Here is a 12,962-nt window from a genome sequence, read left to right on the forward strand (position 1 = left end):
GGTTTGGCCGATGTAGGCCGTAATTGTAAATAAGAATATGTTCTTAACTGACTTGCCAAGTTAAAAAAAGGTTAAATAAAAATGTCTTTGGTCAGGGAGGTGATCAAGAACCCAATGGTCACTCTGACAGAGCTCCAGAGTTCCTCTGTGGATATGGGAGAACCTTCCAGAAGGACAAACATGTCTGCAGCACTCCACCAATCAGGCCTGAATGCCAAGTGTCACTCCTGGAGGAAACGTGGCACCATCCCTACGGTGAAGCATGGTGGTGGAAGCTTCATACTGTGGGGATGTTTTTCAGCGGCAGGGACTGGGAAACTAGTCAGGATCGAGGGAAAGATGAATGGAGCCTAGTTCAGAGAGATCCTTGATGAAAACCTGCTCCAGAGCACTCAGGACCTCAGGCGACGGTTCACCTTCCAACAGGACAATGACCATAAGCACACAGCCAAGACAATGTCCTTGAGTGGCCCAGCCAGAGGCCGTACTTGAACCTAATCCAACATCTCTGGAGAGGCCTGAAAATGGCTGTGCAGTGATGCTCCCCATCCAACCTGACAGAGCTTGAGAGGATCTGCAGGGAAGAATGGGAGAAACATACCCCAAAAGACTCAAAACTGTAATCTCTGCCAAAGGTGGTTCAATAAAGTACTGAGTAAAGGTTCCGAATACTTATGTAAATGTGATATTTCAGTATTTTTTTATACATTTGCAAAAAAAAATTAAACCTGTTTTTGCTTTGTCATTATGGGTGTAGATTGATGAGGGAAAAGAAAAAATGTAATCCATTTTAGAATAAGGCTGTAACTTAACAAAATGTGGAAAAAGTCAAAAGGTCTGAATACTTTCCGAATGCACTGTATATCTGAAGAATACTTTGATAGAATATTACATGTACAGCAACAGTTGAATAGGATGGACTTGACTAGAAAACAGTATATACAAATGAAATTGTTTAAACAGTATGTAAACATAATTAAAGTGACCAGTGTTTCATGTCTATGTCCATTGGGCAGCAGCCTCTAAGGTGCAGGGATGAGTAACCGGGTGCTAGCCGGCTAGTGACAGTGACTAAGTTCAGGGCAGGGTACTGGTTGGAGGCCGGCTAGTGATGGCCATTTAATTTGATGCACCTGTACTGACCTAGCCTTCTGGATGATAGCGGGGTGAACAGGCCATGGCTCAGGTGGCTGGCGTCCTTAATGATCTTCTTGGCCTTCCTGTGACACTGGGTGCTGTAGATGTCCTGAAGCGCAGGCAGTGTGCTCCCGGTGATGTGTTTGGCTGACCGCACCACCCTCTGGAGAGCCCTATGGTTGCGGATGGTGCAGTTGCCATACCAGGAGGTGATACAGCTTGACAGGATGCTCTCAATTGTGCATCTGTAAAGGTTTGTAAGGGTCTTAAGGGCCAAGCCAAATTTCTTCATCCTTGTGAGGTTGAAGAGGTGCTGTTGTGACTTCTTCAGCATCTCAGATTGTCAGTGATGTATATGCTGAGGAACTTAAACCTTTTCACCTTCTCCACTGCGTCCCCGTCGATGTGGATGGGGGCATATTCCCTCTGCTGTCTCCTGAAGTCCACAATCAGCTCCTTCATTTTGTTGACGTTGATGGACACGTTATTTTCCTAGCACCACTCCACCAGGGCCCTCACCTCCTCCTTGTAGGCTGTCTTGTCGTGGTTGGTAATCAGGTCTACCATTGTTGTGTAGTCTGCAAACGTGATGATTGAGTTGGAGGCGTGTGTACCACATTCTGCCTTTTGTCAGCCTTACTCACACCTACAGTCCATACCTCTTTCACTTCACGGAGAGTTGAGTTGTAGCAGGGTGTTGCGTTCCCTCTTCATAGAGGCGTGCGTAACATAATGGGGGCTCATCCGGGATCATTCCATTAAACTCACCGGACCCTGCTGCACTGAGCTCTCTGTGATTGATGATTGAGGTGTGATGGTAGGTTGTGAGTTTGGATGACTTGTTTAGTTTGTGTGTTCAGTAGACTGCATTGTACAAGATGGCTGCCTCAGCCATCTCCAAGTTTTTTGAAGCACACTCGATTGTTTGGTGAGGTTTCGTAAAGTAGACCTTTTCGCTGTAGCTGACCATTATTGATTCTTCATCCCTGAGAAAGCCCTGAGCTGAGCTTTTGGTGCTAGTCAGGGAGGGATTAGTGAGAAAACGAATTCTCTCATTGAAAGATGATGAGAGGGAGGCTTCAGGAGAGGAGAAGGGTAGACCTTCCGATGCCAAGTCGGAGGACAGGGCGGAGGAAGGGGTTGCTCGTACCCCCTTTACATTGCCCCGATTTGACCCTTTAGCTTCTGCCTCAGGTCGTTCAGGCGGGACCACTAGGCTGAAGGTGAGGCTGGCTCTGTTAGAAATGGAGCAAAAAGATAAAGAGAGACAGATGCAGTTTGAACTTGAAATTAGGAAAATAGAAGCCGACAAGGAGGTGAGGATCCGACAACTAGACGCTGGCTCCAGTGCGACTCCACAAGCTGCTCATCATCAAGCCCACTTCGACAGTAGTTCCTCCATTTCGAGAGTCGGAAGTTGATTCTTATTTCTCTGCGTTTGAGTTGGTGCCTGAAGCTTATAGACAGCGCTTCAGGAACCACAAGAAACCATCTCACCGTACTTTCGTTGAGTTTGCTAGGGACAAAGAGTCTCTGTTTAGTCGCTGGTGTTCAGCCAGCAAAGCTAACACCTTTGCTGATATTTGGGAATTGATGCTGTTGGAGGACTTTAAAAGCAACCTCCCTGATAGAATTGTAGTTCATTTAAATGAACAGAAAGTGGCGGCATTGGCCCAGGCAGCAGTGTTGGATGATGAGTGTTGGATGATGAGTATGCTTTGACACACAAGACTGTCTTTGGTGCGCCTTGTTTTGAAGGCCGGATGATTACGTCATCAGTTCCTCATTCGGGTCGCTTTTCCTCTGACAACCGTAAGCCTTTTCATGAAATCCGTGAATGTTTTTACTGTCACCAAAAGGGTCACGTGATTGCGGACTGCCCAGTTTTGAAAAATAAACCAAAACAGTCCCAGTCACCGTCCCCAAAAATAAAAAGTTTGGGTTTAGTCAAGTCTTTGGCTCGTCCATTGGATCGAGTTATTGATTCAGCATTTGAGAAACCGGATCCTGTCTATGCTCCGTTTATCTCTGCCTGTTGTGTTTCCTTAACTGGAGAACAAGCTGGTCAAAAGCCTATCCAAGTCTTACGAGACACCGGGGTGGCGCAGTCAGTTATTGTTACTGATGCTTTACCCTGGTCCCCTGAAACGTATTGTGGCTCGCATGTCATATTACAGGGTATAGAGACAAAAAACATAACTGTACCATTACACTGGGTCCACTTAGTGTCAGACTTGGTATCAGGACATTTCTGTGTTGGTGTAGTGTCTACACTGCCAGTAAAAGGAGTCACATTGCTACTAGGGAATGATATTGCTGGTGGTAACGTCACTCCTGTGTTAGAGGAAGTAGACAACCCAAAAATCAGAACTACAGATGATAAATTTCCAATGTTTTTCCTGCTTGTGTGTTAACGAGGGCACAATCTCGCAAGCTTGGAGATGTGGTGGATTTGGCTAGTTCCATTTTTGAGAAGGTTGAGGTAGAAGACAATGCACCGAGTATGCCTTCTGCAATGCCGACAGTTTTTACCCCCGTAAAAACTAAGGCAGGGGAAAGCAAAATCGCGCCCCAATTACATGACATTCTTTTGTCATTCACCCCCGAGAAGGTGATTGAATGTCAAAAGGGAGACACAAGTCTTCGCAAGTGTTTTGCTTCGGTAATTTCCATTGAGGAAGCTAAAACTAAAGAGACTGCCTACTTTATGGAAGCAGGAGTTTTGATGCGGAAATGGGAAGCTCATGACACCGTTAATGACTGGAGTGAAGTGTGTCAAGTGGTTGTTCCTGCACCGTTCCGACAGCAGGTGCTGTCACTCGCCCATGACCAGGCGTGGTCCGGACATTTGGGGATCACAAAGACTTATAACCGGCCAGGTTTGAAGTCTGACGTGGTCCAATTTTGTAAAACATGTCACATATGTCAACTCACTGGGAAAGTGAATCAAACAGTTCCCCGAGGGCTGCTCTGCCCGATTCCTGTGGTGGGGGAACCGTTTGAAACAGTGATAATTGATTGTGTAGGTCCATTGTCGAAAACCAGGTCAGGTAACCAGTTCCTACTAACAATAATGTTCAGTGCTACTCGATACCCAGAGGCTATTCCTCTCCGTACTATAACGGCTAAGACTGTGGTGAAGGCACTAGTGAAGTTCTTCTCTACATTTGGACTCCCTAAAGTAATCCAAAATGATCAGGGATCCAACTATATGTCCAAACTGTTTTCAAATGTGTTAAAGACATTATGTATTTCCCATCAGGTCTCCAGTCCGTATCATCTAGAGTCAAGGGGCTCTCGAATGCAGGCATCAGACGCTGAAGGCAATGCTACGCAAGTATTGCATGGATACCAGTACTGATTGGGATGAGGGGGTGCCCTTTGTCCTATTTGCTATAAGGGAAATTATACAAGAGTCCTTAGGGTTCAGCCCTGCTGACCTTGTGTTTGGACACACCCCACGGGGTCCGCTGAACGTTTTAAAGGAGCATATCTTATCTTCTACACCCAGTAGCTCCCCTAAAAATGTGTTAGATTATGTCAGTAAGATGCGGGCGAGACTGCACACCGCTTGTGCATTTGCCCAAAAGTGTCTCTCCTTGTCTCAAAAACGCATGAAGTTGCATTATGACAAAAAGGCTGTTGGCCGTTCTTTTGCACCAGGGGATCAAGTTTTAGTGTTGTTGCCAATCCCTGGCTCATCTCTGTCGGCACGTTTTTCTGGACCATATCTGGTGGAAAAGAAACTCAGTGACACCAATTATGTGATAAAGACCCCAGATCGAAGGCGTTCTTCCTGTGTGGGTCATGTTAACATGCTGAAAACATATTATGTGCGTGATTCTCCCAACAGTTCCTAAGGTAAGCCGGTCCAGCCCGCCATCTCCAAACTATGTTTGCATTTTTTGTGGTGGGCGTGTTACGTTCCCCAGTTTCTGTGTTGTAGTTTGTGTATTTGCATGTGTGTATTTCAGGAAATGGCTTCCTGAAATCCCTCAAGCAGCTGATTGGTCGACTCCATGGCTAATTGGAGAGCTGACCCCGCCCCCTCGTCAAGACGCAGCTGTCTCCAATTAGCCATTCATTCTGAAGCTATATAAAAGCCAGTGCTCTGCTCAGAAGAGAGATCATTGCTGGGAGGAGATTGCAGAAAAATTTATTGTGATTTAGAGAGATCATGGCTGAGGGTCATATTATGTTTGTTGTTTCTGAGAGTGATACAGGCAGTTGGTATGTACTGTGTTAGTTTGTTGCATTATCAGATAGAGCTTATTTGATGCCCTTTGTTTCTTAGTTTGTTTGTGAAATTGTTTAATATTCTGTTTCTTTTGATCCTAGGGGGGAAGGGGAAGGCACCTAGGGAGTGCTTAGGCAAGAGGCCCGCGAGCATACATATACCCGTAGTATATTCACTGTCTAGGCACACTAGGTAAGACCTGGGCGGACCACCCCCAGGTTAGGGCACCAGGTGGTGCTAAATTAGGTAAGTAGTGGTTAGGCAGGTAAGATGGAGGGGGCTTTGATATTTACTTTCTTTGCCTTTTGTTCCGTCCAGCCCCTTTTCCCCATATTACCTTGTGACGGAATACATTCCTTGTAAACGGTACCACTCTGTCTTTTGTCAACCTTACTCACACCTACAGTCCATACCTCTTTCACTTCACGGAGAGTTGAGTTGTAGCAGGATGTTGCGTTCCCTCTTCAGAGGCATGCGTAACACCCCCCTCCCCAAAAAAGTATTGTTATTTTGGCATTAATACGTGTCATATCAGTTTGCAAACAATGTAAAAAATTAAATAAAAATAATAATTGAGTTAATAAAGCCGCATACAAACATGGTCTGTTTCTTTCTTGAGTAAGGCATCATCATGAATCATGTCGACAATCTAAGGGCAAATCCTTTTAATCCTTGTCATATGAAGATAAATAATGAAGAGAAATCATAGATAAAACGTATCGGTGCTCATGGGCCATTGGACATAAACGTTACACAAGTTTGGAATTGCAAATTCAATGAGTGGTTTGGAAGGAATCAGTAGCCTGCTATTCAGTGGAGTGGCTCTGTGGTCTTGAATCTGGGATTAAGTGTCTCTTTTCGAAGTTTAAAATGATAAATGATAAATCATGCTGTCAATGAAGCGTGATACCGCACTCCAAACATCTGTTAACTCAGAACTGCCAAAACTTGACTTCAGTGAGTTCAAGCCTACTGGGAATTCTGGAAAAAAGGATCTCCGACTGGGAAATACGTTTTGAATGGTTATCCAACTCGGCATTGTACGTTGGGAACTCAGGCCTCTTTCTGGAGCTTCGACCTGAAGATCAATGACGTCATCATGATTCAACCTTGTTTTTTTCAGAGTTCCCAGTTGAAAGCACCATAAATCCAGAGAAGGCCAGAATTTGATGACAAAATTTGCCAAGAAAGGCCTGCCGTGCCACCTTCCTGTTCAAGTGAGCACAGCACAACAAGGTGAGTCCAAAAATGTATTGTATGCTGCTGCATAAATTGTGTAATATGCCAGGGAGATATGTATACTGTATCTAAGAAAGTAATGCTAAGTGTACGTTGTGTAGTAAGCTGTTAGTAGCCCATGTGCCTCACCCTAATCATTTGGTCTATTTACCGCTCTTAATTTCGCCAACTGTTTTGACTTGGTGGTGCACATGTAGCCTATAACATGTTTTAGAGAAATGTAATCAACACATTTTTTAAGAGCCTTCATTGTCTGCTTATATTCCCCCTTTATTTATCCTACGGTTCTGACTTGGTGTACAGGGAGAACACTGTAAGAATGACCCATGTTCTGAATTCTGTCGCTGTACATTTCAAAAGTGCTCCACCAAGATGTACATGCTAAAATCGCCACTGGAACCACAATGATTTGTCTTTCTTATTAATATGCCTCTGTGTGTTTTGTTTGTAAGCTCAAATGGGCAGTGATGTCCAATGGGCCTTCGAAAAACAAAATACTTTTTCTGTCTCTTATCATAGAATATGGGGTCATCCTGCAGGTTGTTTCCGAAACAAATTAAATATTTGTCAGAACCCATTGAGTCTAACATAGGGAGGGTTTCCTCCCAAGGTCAAGAGAGAATGCCCCCTACCCTTGTTGTCCACTCCAGCCGCTAACAAGCTACTTGTATCCGTGGTCTCACGTCAACAACATTGATGTGATGATTAAGCTCGTCACCTGGAAGCTTAGCCAAATATGGTCTACCTACCGGTTTATTGAAACGCTACACTCAAGCTGTTGTGATATGTGGAATTTGATTACAGTTACCAATTATTGCAAGACATATTATGATGCAAAACCAGGCATAAACAGAGATGAACAAGAAATTAAGGCTTTGAGAAAATGTACTTGAGATCTGTACTAGTTTTTTCCCAAGGGCCCTGGCATGTATGCCTGCGTCAACACATGTTACGTCTCTGCTTGTCTTTGTCAATAAAACATCTAATACTCTGAAAGCCATCTTGATCTTTCTTTATTATTGATTACCCCGAGACCATCACTGTCATTGAAAGTAACATGATAATTATTGTTTGTACAGAACTGAAAAAGTGATATGTAGCCTCATATCTTTCTTATAATGTTCCATTTGCTTCAATAATAAGCATACTGAGTCAGATGTCCTTCCTGTTCTTTGGGAGATGTAGGCATATTTTCAGTCCTACAGAACAGACAGTTATGAACCACCAGCTCCCTTTCCTTGCACAGTATGAGAGGAAGTAGTGCTTGGGTGCGAGCCAAAGAAAACCTCCTGATACAGTGCAACTCTGAAGCAGACTATTCACTGAGTCTTCTCTCTGGCTCAGAGCACTCTCAGTTTCACTACCCCCAGATGGCCTCTCAGTCTTTCTCAGACAGCCACTGTTAGAATACTCAGTAGACACTTGAGAGCAGCTGAGCCCACAACCCTGTACCAGAACAGTGCCATGTTATTTTAAAGCTTGGATCTCTGTTTGTAAAACATTCATTGGAGACTTGTGCATGTAAAAGTAACACATTAGAGAAAACAGTAACCCGCTATGTAAAGAGAGGATTACGCTATTGTTGTCGTTGGCCCTAGGATTGCCCAGACTCCCACTGTTTCCTGAGAGAGAATAAACTGAACTTAATTCCGCCCTCTGTTGAAGATACAATAATTATATACATCATGCTAGGGGTCAAAACAACAAAAACATTCACTTCAATACACAGACATAAACAAAAGAAAGAAAACGGTTGAAATAGGTGTCTCGGTGGAGGTTTGTGATTATTTATATAGCCTGAATTTGTATAATGTTGCGAAGCAATGGCTCCATGCCTAAAATGTCCACTAGAGAGCACTGTCCACAATGCATAACTATATCCAGAAGTCTCCTCCTCAGAAGACACATTTAGTCTACCACGCTGCACTCAAATGCAACTATTTCCCCCGCATCTTAGGTGCAGATAATATGGACAATTTTATGCTGTTTTACCTCTAATGAGATATTTGTTTTTAGAGCATTCTGTATGGTTTTGTTTCACATGTTGCATTTTAGTCATTTGGCCTATTGTAAGTTTTCCCATGCATTCAACCTTAAACAATAGTGAAGTTCCAGGCACACAAGTTAAAACAACAAAATACTGCTGTTGGCAGGGTAGACACTCCCTTGTTCTCTGGCAAGTTTTACATCCCATAGTCTGAGCCAAGTTTAGAGGCCAACCAACCCAGTCTCTCCTTTTCTATCACACTCCCTGTGATTGGTGAATTTGATCGCAGTTTCCATGTGTTTATTGCCAGATAGATTTGATGTTGCTATATTAAGAAGGTTGTTACTATGTTTGGTTTTGCAGTAGGATACATATTGGCACACTGTCCAGAAATAACTTGTTACATAGACTACAGCAGGCTACTAATTCATGTTTTAGTACTAATAAGAAGAGGCTGCTGTAACATGTTGAACCAGCAAAACCAGCTGTAAAGTACCCTCCCTGTCCGGACTCTCCCAAACCGGTGCTACAATTACTACAACTACTACACTGAAGCATGACTGGTGTCCAGAGTGAGATTGTTTCAGCAGACAAGGGGGTGAGGGGTCAGTCAGATGCATGAATGGAATGAATGAAAGGGAGTGTTGTCTGTCCCACCAGTGTTATGAAAGGACATTTCTCTCTACCTGTGTTCCTGTCTGTTTCGTTTCACTGGAACACTACGTTTCTGTTCTCAGATCAGTCTGTGTGATGAGAGACGGGGCACACTGCAGTGCTCTTATGTAACAATGAGGAATGGGGGGCAAGAGACGGAGAGAGGGAGAGGGTGGGAGTCATGGTGGAAAGAAATGTCTCCTCCCCATGCTTTGAGAGTTGAACAGTCCTATTCCTTCCATTTGCAAGAGCAAATGTGAGATGTAATCAGCAGTCCCACAGCAGATACGATAGATGCTCATGGTGTGTGTGTGTGTGTGTGTGTCAATATGATCATTCCCTATAGGCAGTAGGCTAAATGCGACATGTTAATGCCATAGTAGCAGAGGGGCTTACGCGTGATAAACAACTTTTTTCTTCTTCCTCGTTGCTGTAATCTCTACCTGCCTCTCCCTTTCTTCTAGCATCTGCTGCTGTGTCTACTTTGTCCTCATCACCTTTCACCCACTTTCTGCTTTTGAGGGTTCACTCCAGGCTTACCCTCGAGTAAGTTTTTATCTCAGCAATCACATCAGCTTCTCACAAGTTTTCCAAAAACATGTCTTATCTGAGATTGCATACTGCGACAGCATATCCAAACAATGACTCTGACATTGACAATAGCTATCTTGTTATTGTATAGGCTAACCCACAATGTTCTGGAGATGGAGTGTATAATTTCTATATATTTGAACCATTTCCCATCAGTACAATAGCTGGAGCACTTCTATTGTGGTATGTCTTTCTTACGGATGAAATCCCGTTAACGGGATCGATTTGACAATAGCCAGTGAAAATGCAGGGTGCCAAATTCAAACAACAGAAATCTCATAATTAAAATTATACACCATTTTAAAGATAATCTTGTTGTCAATCCCACCACAGTGTCCGAATTCAAAAAGGCTTTACGGCGAAAGCATACATTGCGATTATCTGAGGTCAGCACCTAGTCACAGAAAAACACAGCCATTTTTCCAGCCAAAGAGAGGAGTCACAAAAAACAGAAATAGAGAGAAAATGAATCACTAACCTTTGATGATCTTCATCAGATGACACTCATAGGACTTCATGTTACACAATACATTTATGTTTTGTTCGAAAAAGTTCATATTTATATCCAAATCTCAGTTTACATTGGCGCGTTATGTTCAGTAATGTTTTTCTTCCAAAACATCCGGTGATTTTGCAGAGAGCCACATCAATTTACTGAAATACTCATCATAAATGTTGATGAAAAAGTGTTATACATGGAATTAAAGATATACTTCTCCTTAATGCAACCGCTGTGTCAGATTTCAAAAAAGCTTTACGGAAAAAGCTCACCATGCAATAACCTGAGTTTTTTTATTTTACCTTTATTTAATTAGGCAAGTCAGTTAAGAACAAATTCTTATCATACCCGCCATGTACCTTAGGGATATGAACTTGCAACTTTTCGGCTGCTAGTCCAATGCTCTAACCACTAGGCTACCCTGTCACCCCAAGGTTCAGACACCAAAACAAGCCATACAGATACCCGCCATGTTGTGGAGTCAACAGAAGTCAGAAATAGCATTATAAATATTCTTACCTTTGATGATCTTCATCAGAATGCACTCACAGGAATCACAGTTCCACAATAAATGTTTGTTTTGTTCGATAAAGTCCATTATTTATGTTCAAATACCTCCTTTTTGTTCGCGCATTTAGTTCACAAATCCAAATTCATGAGGCGCAGGCACACTTAGTACAGACGAAATGTCAAAAAAGTTATATTACAGTTCGTAGAAACATGTCAAACGATGTATAGAATCAATCTTTAGGATGTTTTTAACATAAATCTTCAATAATATTCCAACCGGACAATTATTTTCTTTTTAGAAAGGTAAAGGAACGCAGCTAGCTCACGGCCACACGCATGACTGAGCTCATGGCATTCTGCCAGACCCCTGACTCAAACAGCTCTTATTCGCTCCTCCTTCACAGTAGAAGCCTGAAACAAGGTTCTAAAGGTTGTTGACATCTAGTGGAAGCCTTAGGAAGTGCAATCAGAACAAATTTCCACTGTGTATTGGATAGGCAAAGACTTAACCTACAAACCTCAGATTTCCCACTTCCTGGTTAGATTTTTTCTCTGTTTTTTGCCTGCCATATGAGTTGTTATACTCACAGACATCATTTAAACAGTTTTAGAACATTCAGAGTGTTGTTTTCTATCAAAATCTACAAATAATATGCATATCTTAGCTTCTGGGCCTGAGTAGCAGGCAATTTACTCTGTGCACATTATTCATCCAAGCTACTCAATACTGCCCCCCATCCACCTACAACGCATAAGCTTCATAAACATTGCATGAAATCCATGTAAAGAACTATGAAGTAAGCCTAATGGTTGTGGTGGGTTGGAATGTGAGCAGTACGGAGTAGCAGAGAGTGGGGCAGTGTATTATAGGAATTTCCGCCATGTAACTCTGTTCCTCCATCTCGTCTTGTGTTCCTGCCAGCTCCACTATCATCCTGGCCAACCTGGCAGCTGCCTGGTATTCATTTCACACCCTGCAAACACAGAAACACAACACAGCCAGCGAGGTGACGGGGATAGGGAGGGGGACTGGGTCCAGCAGGATGGGTCTAAAGGAGACTCAAAAGTATTTTATGCACTGCTGCTGCCAGGGAAGTGGAGGTGATATAAGGATAGTCGTAGTCAAAAGAGACACACAACCCACCTCTCATTACTGCTGGTTATTTGGGGGGACCGAGAGGAGGGGGGGTAGAAAAAGAGGGAGAGAAAGAAAAAAAGAACAGGGGGGGTTGTGCATTATGAGAGCAGCCGTTGTTTATGTTTGGATGCCTGAGTGTTCTCCACATTTTGGGGCAAAAGCAAGTCACATTGCTGATCTCCCCTGGCACATACTCTCACCATTTCCTCCATTCTATTTCAGGCTAAAACTAAATCTCCAGTATGTATACCCGAACCATCATGTCTTAGTTTGGCTCAAACGAGCTTGTGCTTACAGTACTTCAAGGCTCTGCGCAGCAGGGAAATCTTGTGCTAGCCTGCTTACAGTTTTACAGTGCAGCAATTTGCAGTGTAAACAAACAGCAACACAACTCACCAATCCCATGAGTTTTGAGGAGTTATGAGGATGGGTGGACTGCTCGGGGGCCACTCACCTTTCACTGTCAACTCAGTACACACAGATCAGATCGATCAGTCTGATGTCAGCATGACATTATACAATGTACCAGACTAAGGCCTGTCCAGCTACAGAATACGGGGAGGTTCACCATGTGAGCAGAAGAACAATAATTGTTTGAGGTTGATAGGTGCACAGTCCAACTAGGCTCTGGTTAATGTTTGAATCCATGTCGCTATGTGTTATGACTGTTGGAGCATAAACACGCTCACAGAACTGATGACGATCTTCAACACTCAAGTCAAAATAGAGAGAAGTTGAATAGCATACACAGGGGATGACATGAATGAAGACAACGTCTATCAAATGGGGAGAGATGATTTCCCAAGCAGATGGTGGGGAAAGAACAGTGGGGTGAAAAGGTTTGTCATACAAAAACAAATCTGTACCACATAGACAAGGAAGTGGCCATAACATAGCACTGTTTGGTCTCTGCTTGTCCTTGTAGTGTGGGATAAACAGTCTCTGACTCAACATCTCCTCCTCAGTCTGC

This window comes from Oncorhynchus mykiss, chromosome 13 (genome assembly GCF_057628025.1).
Source record: "Oncorhynchus mykiss isolate SJ-2025 chromosome 13, ASM5762802v1, whole genome shotgun sequence".
NCBI classification, from domain to species: Eukaryota; Metazoa; Chordata; class Actinopteri; order Salmoniformes; family Salmonidae; genus Oncorhynchus; species Oncorhynchus mykiss.